Below are 7232 nucleotides of genomic sequence, written 5' to 3' on the forward strand. Positions count from 1 at the left end.
ATTAATGAAAAAAAAATCAAATGAAGTGTCCTAGCTGTACCTGATCTAAAATTATATTATAAAGCAGCAGTCACCAAAACCATTTGGTATTGGCTAAGAAATAGATTAGTGATCATGGAAAAGGCTAGGTTCACAAGACAGAAGAGTCAACTATAGCAATCTAGTGTTTGACAAACCCAAAGCCCCTAAATTCTGGGAAAAGAATTCATTATTTGATAAAAACTGCTGGATAATTGGAAATTAGTATGGCAGAAATTAGGCATGGACCCACACTTAACACCATATACCAAGATAAGATCAAAATGGGTCTATGACCTAGGCATAAAGAACGAGATTATAAATAAATTAGAGGAACATAGAATAATTTATCTCTCAGACTTGTGGAGGAGAAAGAAATTTGTGACCAAAGATGAACTAAGACCATTACTGATCACAAAATAGAAAATTTTGATTACATCAAATTAAAAAGCCTTTGTACAAATAAAACTAATGCAAACAAGATTAGAAGGAAGGCAACAAACTGGGAAAACATTTTCACAGTTAAAGGTTCTGATAAAGGCCTCATTTCCAAAATATATAGAGAACTGACTCAAATTTATAAGAAATCAAGCCATTCTCCAATTGATAAATGGTCAAAGGATATGAACAGACAATTTTCAGAGGATGAAATTGAAACTATTACCACTCATATGAAAGAGTGTTCCAAATCGTTATTGATCAGACAAATGCAAATTAAGACAACTCTGAGATACCACTACACACCTGTCAGATTGGCTAAGATGACAGGAAAAAATAATGATGAATGTTGGAGGGGATGCGGGAAAACTGGGACACTAATGCATTGTTGGTGGAGTTGTGAACGAATCCAACCATTCTGGAGAGCAATCTGGAATTATGCCCAAAAAGTTATCAAATTGTGCATACCCTTTGATCCAGCAGTGTTTCTATTGGGCTTATATCCCAAAGAAATACTAAAGAAGGGAAAGGGACCTGTATGTACCAAAATGTTTGTAGCAGCCCTGTTTGTAGTGGCTAGAAACTGGAAAATGAATGGATGCCCATCAATTGGAGAATGGCTGGGTAAATTGTGATATATGAATGTTATGGAATATTATTGTTCTGTAAGAAATGACCAGCAGGATGAATACAGAGAGGACTGGCGAGACTTACATGAACTGATGCTAAGTGAAATGAGCAGAACCAGGAGATCATTATACACTTCGACAACGATATTGTATGAGGACATATTTTGATGGAAGTGGATTTCTTTGACAAAGAGACCTGAGTTTCAATTGATAAATGATGGACAAAAGCAGCTACACCCAAAGAAAGAACACTGGGAAACGAATGTCAACTATCTGCATTTTTGTTTTTCTTCCCGGGTTATTTATACCTTCTGAATCCAATTCTCCCTATGCAACAAGAGAACTGTTCGGTTCTGCAAACATATATTGTATCTAGGATATACTGCAACATATCCAACATATAAAGGACTGCTTGCCATCTAGGGGAGGGGGTGGAGGGAGGGAGGGAAAAAAAATCGGAACAGAGACGAGTGTCAATATAAAGTAATTATTAAATAAAAATTTTAAAAAAATTGAGGGGAAAAAAAAGAGGGGGGTGAACATTGTCTGAATCTTATTATCAGATTTGACTCAAAGACTATCAGATGCTTTTAGATTCATAGAGAAACTTGTCTCACACTATATGGAATTGGGAGGGGAAAAGTGGAAAGAAAGGGGAGGCAAATAGAAGGGAAAACAGAACTAGTAAGGAAAAAGTATAAGAGAGAAGGGCTGTAAAAGGGGAGGGCAATTTGAGGGACATGGTGGTCAGAAGGAAAATACTAGGGAGGAGGGAAAGGGGGAATGGAAAGAAAAAAGCACAACATGGGGTAAATATGATGGCACAAAATACAAAATTAGTCATTTTAACAGTGAATGTGAATGAGATGAACTCTCCCTTAAAGTGGAAGCAGATGGCAGACTGGATTAAAAGCCAGAATCTTTCAATATGTTTACAAGAAACATATTTAAACAGAGCAATACATGCAGAGTAAAGGTAAAAGGCTGGAGCAGAATCTATTATGCTTCAGATATAGTAAGAAAAGCAGGGGTAGCAGTCCTGATCTCAGATGAAGCAAAAGCAAAATTGGATCCAATTAAAAGAGATATGGAAGGAAACTATGTCTTGCAAAAGAGTACCATAGATAATGAAGCAATATCAATACTAAACATATATGCACCAAGAGGTATAGCATCCAAATTCATAGAGGAGAAGTTAAGAAAGTTACAAGAAGACAGTAAAATCATACTAGTGGGGGATCTCAACCTTGATCTCTCAGAACTAGATAAATTGAATCACAAAATAAGAGGAAAAAGTTAAGGAGGTAAATAGAATTTTAGAAAATTTAGGTATGATAGATCTTTGAAGAAAATTGAATGGAGACAAAATATTTTTTCTTGGCAGTTCATGGAACTTATACTAAAATTGACCATATATTAGGATATAAAGACCTCAAAATCAAATGCAGAATGGTAAAAATTGTAAATGAATTTTTTCAGATCATGATGTAATAAAAATTACATTCAATAAAAGGCCAGGGCAAAATAAACCAAAAATTGGAAACTAAATAATCTGAAGTAATGAATGGGTGAAACAAATCATAGATATCATTTCATCCAAGAGAATGACAATAAGGAGACAATATTCCAAAATTTGTGGGATTCAGCCGAAGCTGTTCTTATGAGTAGTTCTATATCTCTAGATGTTTACTTGCATAACATGACAAGATCAGTGAATTGGGCTAACAGCTAAAAAACTAGACAGAACAAATTAAAAATCCCCAATGCCAAATATGAAATTCCAAAAATAAAAGGGGACAATAAAATTTATAAAACTAAGTTGATTTTGTGAAAACCCCAACAAAATAGATATAATCCTTTAGCTAATTTGATTAGAAAAAGGAAAAAAAAACCTGTTAGTCTCAAAAATGAAAAGGGAGAACTTGTTACCAATGAAGAGGAAATTAGAGCATAATTAGAAGTTATTTTGCCCAACTTTATGTCAATAAATTTAATAATCTAAAGTGAAATGGAGGAATATCTACAAAAATATTGATTGCCCAGATTAACAGAAGAGGAAATAGCCTCATTTTAGAAAAAGAAATAGAACAAATTATTAGCTCCATAAGAAAAAACCTCCAGGGGCAGATGGATTTACATGTGAATTCTATCAAGTATGTCAAGAACAATGCAAATATGATGCAAACTATTTGAATAAATAGGGAAAAAATGAGTTCTACCAAATGCTTTTTATGACAGATAATGCTGATACCTAAATCAGGTAGGATGAAAACACAGAAGAAGTATAGGCCAATTTCCCTAATAAATATAGATGTAAAAATCTTAAATAATTTAGCAAAGATTACAGAAAGTCATCTTCAGAATATATACCATGACCAAGTAAGATGTATACCAGGAATGCAAGGCTAGTTCAATATTAGGAAAACAATTAAGATAATTGACTATATCAATAACTAAATTAACAAAAATCCTAGGATTTATCTCAATAGAGGCAGAAAAAGCATTTGATAAAATCCAACACCCTTTTCTATTAAAAACACTAGAGAGTAAAGGAATAAATTCTTTAAAATTTTAAAATAAAATTCTTAAAAATCCTTAAAATGATCAGTAGCATCTACTTGCAAGCATCATATGTAATAAGGATAAACTAGAACCATTCCCAATAAGATCAGGGGTGAAACAAGTTTGCCCATCACCATTCCTATTCAGTTTTGTATTAGAAATGTTAGCTTTGGCAATAAGAGAAGAAAAAAAGATGAAAGGAATTAGAAAAGATAATGGGGAAACCAAATTATCACTCTTTACAGATTATATGATGGTATACTTAAAGAATCAACTAAAAAATTACTAAAAACAATACATATTAGCAAAGTTGCAGGATAAAAATAAATCTACAGAAATCATCAGCATTTTTATGTTACCAACAAAGTCCAGCAGCAAGAGATACAAAGAGAAATTCCTTTTAAAATAACTGTCAATATAAAATATTTGGGAGTCTACCTGCCAAGGCAAAGTCAGAAATTATATGAACACAATTACAAAATATTTCCACCCAAAATCTGATCTAATTATAGAGAGGTAGAAGAGACTAAGCTAATGAGAAGAATGCTTTAAAAGCAAATTGGCTGATGAGAAAAGGAGATTCAAAAGCTCACTAAGGAAAATAATTCCTTAAAATCAGAATTGAGCAGATGGAAGCTAATGACTTTATCAAAAAATCAAGATAACATAAAGGAAAACCTTCAAAATGAAAAAAAAAAGTGAAATATCTCATTGGGAAAAACAACTGACCTGGAAAATAGTTCTAAGAGAGATAATTTAAAACTTAGTAGTCTACCCAAAAGTCATGACCAAAAAAAGAACTTGGACATCATCTTTCAAGAAATTATCAGGGAGCATTCTGGGAAGATGGTAAATTTCAAGCTCTTCTCCACAAATAGACCAAATGTGCATCTCAGAATGAACAAAGACTCATGAAAAATCAAGATTTGGGGTAGAACAAGGGTTCTCCTGATACAACCCAAGATCATCTGCAGAAAGACTCCAGACTGGGGATTAACCTGTCTGAAGTATAAACACAGCTGGGCAGAAATCTTAAGTGTGGATGCCTTGGTAGCGCTAGCTAGATGTGGCCCTGAATCTCAGAAGGAAGCACAGAGACTTATACTGCCCCAGCTGTTTGTCTAGTTGTGGTCTGATTCCAGTAGAACTGAGTGAACCTTTGCTGATTGGAAATAGCATGTCCTGGACTACTGAGTCTCAACCATGGGCAACCAGCATCCAAGGAGCACAGAGACGGCAGGGCCACTACTGGCTATTGGTACTTGCATGAGGATAGAGGTCTTGGTTTGGGGTTTCTGGTCAGAACAGAAAGCTGAAGCAAAGCTTGAAATATCATCCTTGAAAACCACTATTAAAGATGCTTACACTAATATTTGTTAGTTTAAAAATTGAACCAGCAAAGAATCCCCCCTCCCACCATTGAAACATATGTGGGAACAAGGAACACCAGAATTAATCTTCAGAGGATGACATTTTAGTAAAAAAAAATGCTTCTATCCCAAAGAGTAATTTGAAATGGCTTCCTGTCCAGAGAGAATTTATAGAAGAACTCAAAAAAGAATTTAAAAATGAAATGAGAGATATTGAGGAAAAACTAAAAAGAAAAGTAAAAACTATCCAAGAAAAACAATATTATGACAAAAAAAGTTAACCAGCTAGAAACAGAGTCTCAAAGATAAACATAATTCTTTGAAAATTAGAATTGGGCAATGGAAAGCTATTGAAACTATGAAAGTCCAGGAAAAAATAAAACAGATTATAAAGAATGAGAAAACAAAACAGAATGTGAAATATCCTATAAGTAAAACAACAGATTTGAAGAAAAGATCAAGAAGAGAAAATATAAGAATAATTGGATTGTCAGAAAGTTCTGACCAAAAAAAGAGAATCTTGACATAGTAATTCAGGAAATAATTCAAGAAAATTGTCCTGGAGGTGGGGAAAGTAGAAATAGAAAAAAAAAATTCTACTGATCATCACCTCAAAGAGATGCTTTGTGGAAAATACACAGGAATACTATTGCCAAATTTGGAAACCCCAGAGAAAAATTTGCAAGAAGCAAGAATAAAAAAACAATTTAAATTGTACAAGATTTGTTAGCAACTATGATAAAAGACTACAGGTCTTGGAATCATATTTGTGACCATCAAGAGATAAGCCTGTGGAAAAATATCATATCCAGCAAAATTTTGTATAATTTTGAATGAGAAAAAAATGGATATTCAACGAACTTGCAGATTTTCAGGATTTTCTTTCAACCAAACCTGAATTTAACAGAAAATTTAGCATATAAGAGCCAATATAAAAGATTAATTTTAAGGAATTTAACATGGACAAATGGTTTAAACATAAATTATTTTTATATATGTATATTATATAGTTCAAAAGAAAGATTGGCAGAGGTAAGATAAAATAATCATGTTATACAAATGAAGTGCAGAGGAAGAATAGACACACAGACAAAAGAGGGGAGAGGAGAGCAAAGAGTTCTGAAAAACCTATTCATATTGGGAATGGATTCAATAGGCAACACTACATATATACCATAAAAGGCATAGCACCCTCCAAAACCTATAAAGAAGTAAGGAGAGAAAGATTGGCAGATGGGGAAGCAAAGGGTGAGGGAAGAAGATAAGGGAGGAATCCCTGGGGATGTGTGTGGAGGGGTGTTTAGTAATAGAAAGACAATAGGAAGCAGAATTAAAGAGTCAGAAGAGATAAAGACATGTGTGTATAGGTAGGGTGTGTGTGTTTATGTATGCATGTATATATTTGCATATGTATACATAAATATATATTTTTAAACCATATCTTGTTTGGGGATGGTGGGAGGGATGAAAGGGGGAAAAAAGATAAATAAGGTGGATCACATAGAACAATTTACAAAGAAGTAAAGAAAAATTGGACTTTCATATGATCTCTTATATAAATACTTTTTTGATCTGGTAATTTGTTGTTATAGATTTTGAATCCTGCCTGATCTTCTGCTGGGCACATGACAATGTTCTTTTTTGCTTTGCTTTATTTTGTTTTGTATTTCTTTACTGTTTTTTTTTTCTTACTCTATTTTTTCAAATAAAATATAGACAGAGAATCAGCCCTGAAGTCAGGAGGACCTGAGTTCAAATCCAACCTCAGACACTTAACATTTCCTAGCTGTATGACTCTGGGCAAGTCACTTAACCCCAATTGCCTTTGGGGGAAAAAATATCAAGAAAAAACTGTCCTGATATTCTAGAACTGGATATTCTAGAAATGAACTAGAATTTGTAAAATTGAAATTGAAAGAATCCACTGATAAGCTCTTGAAAAAAACCCAAAAATGAAAACTTCTGGGAATATTAGAGCCAAATCCCAAAACTCAGAGGTCAGAGAAAGCATCCTGAAAGAAACAATTCAAGTATGGTGAAGCTACAACCAGGATAACAAAACATTTAGGAGCTTCTACATTAAAAGACTGGAGGGCTTGGAATATGATATTGTAGGGAACAAAGGAGCTAGGATTACAACCAAGACTCACCTATCCAGCAAAACTGAGAATATTCCTTCAGAGGCAAAAAAAGGTCATTCAATGAAATAGAGAAT

Source organism: Antechinus flavipes, chromosome 3, assembly GCF_016432865.1.
Source record: "Antechinus flavipes isolate AdamAnt ecotype Samford, QLD, Australia chromosome 3, AdamAnt_v2, whole genome shotgun sequence".
Classification (NCBI taxonomy): Eukaryota; Metazoa; Chordata; class Mammalia; order Dasyuromorphia; family Dasyuridae; genus Antechinus; species Antechinus flavipes.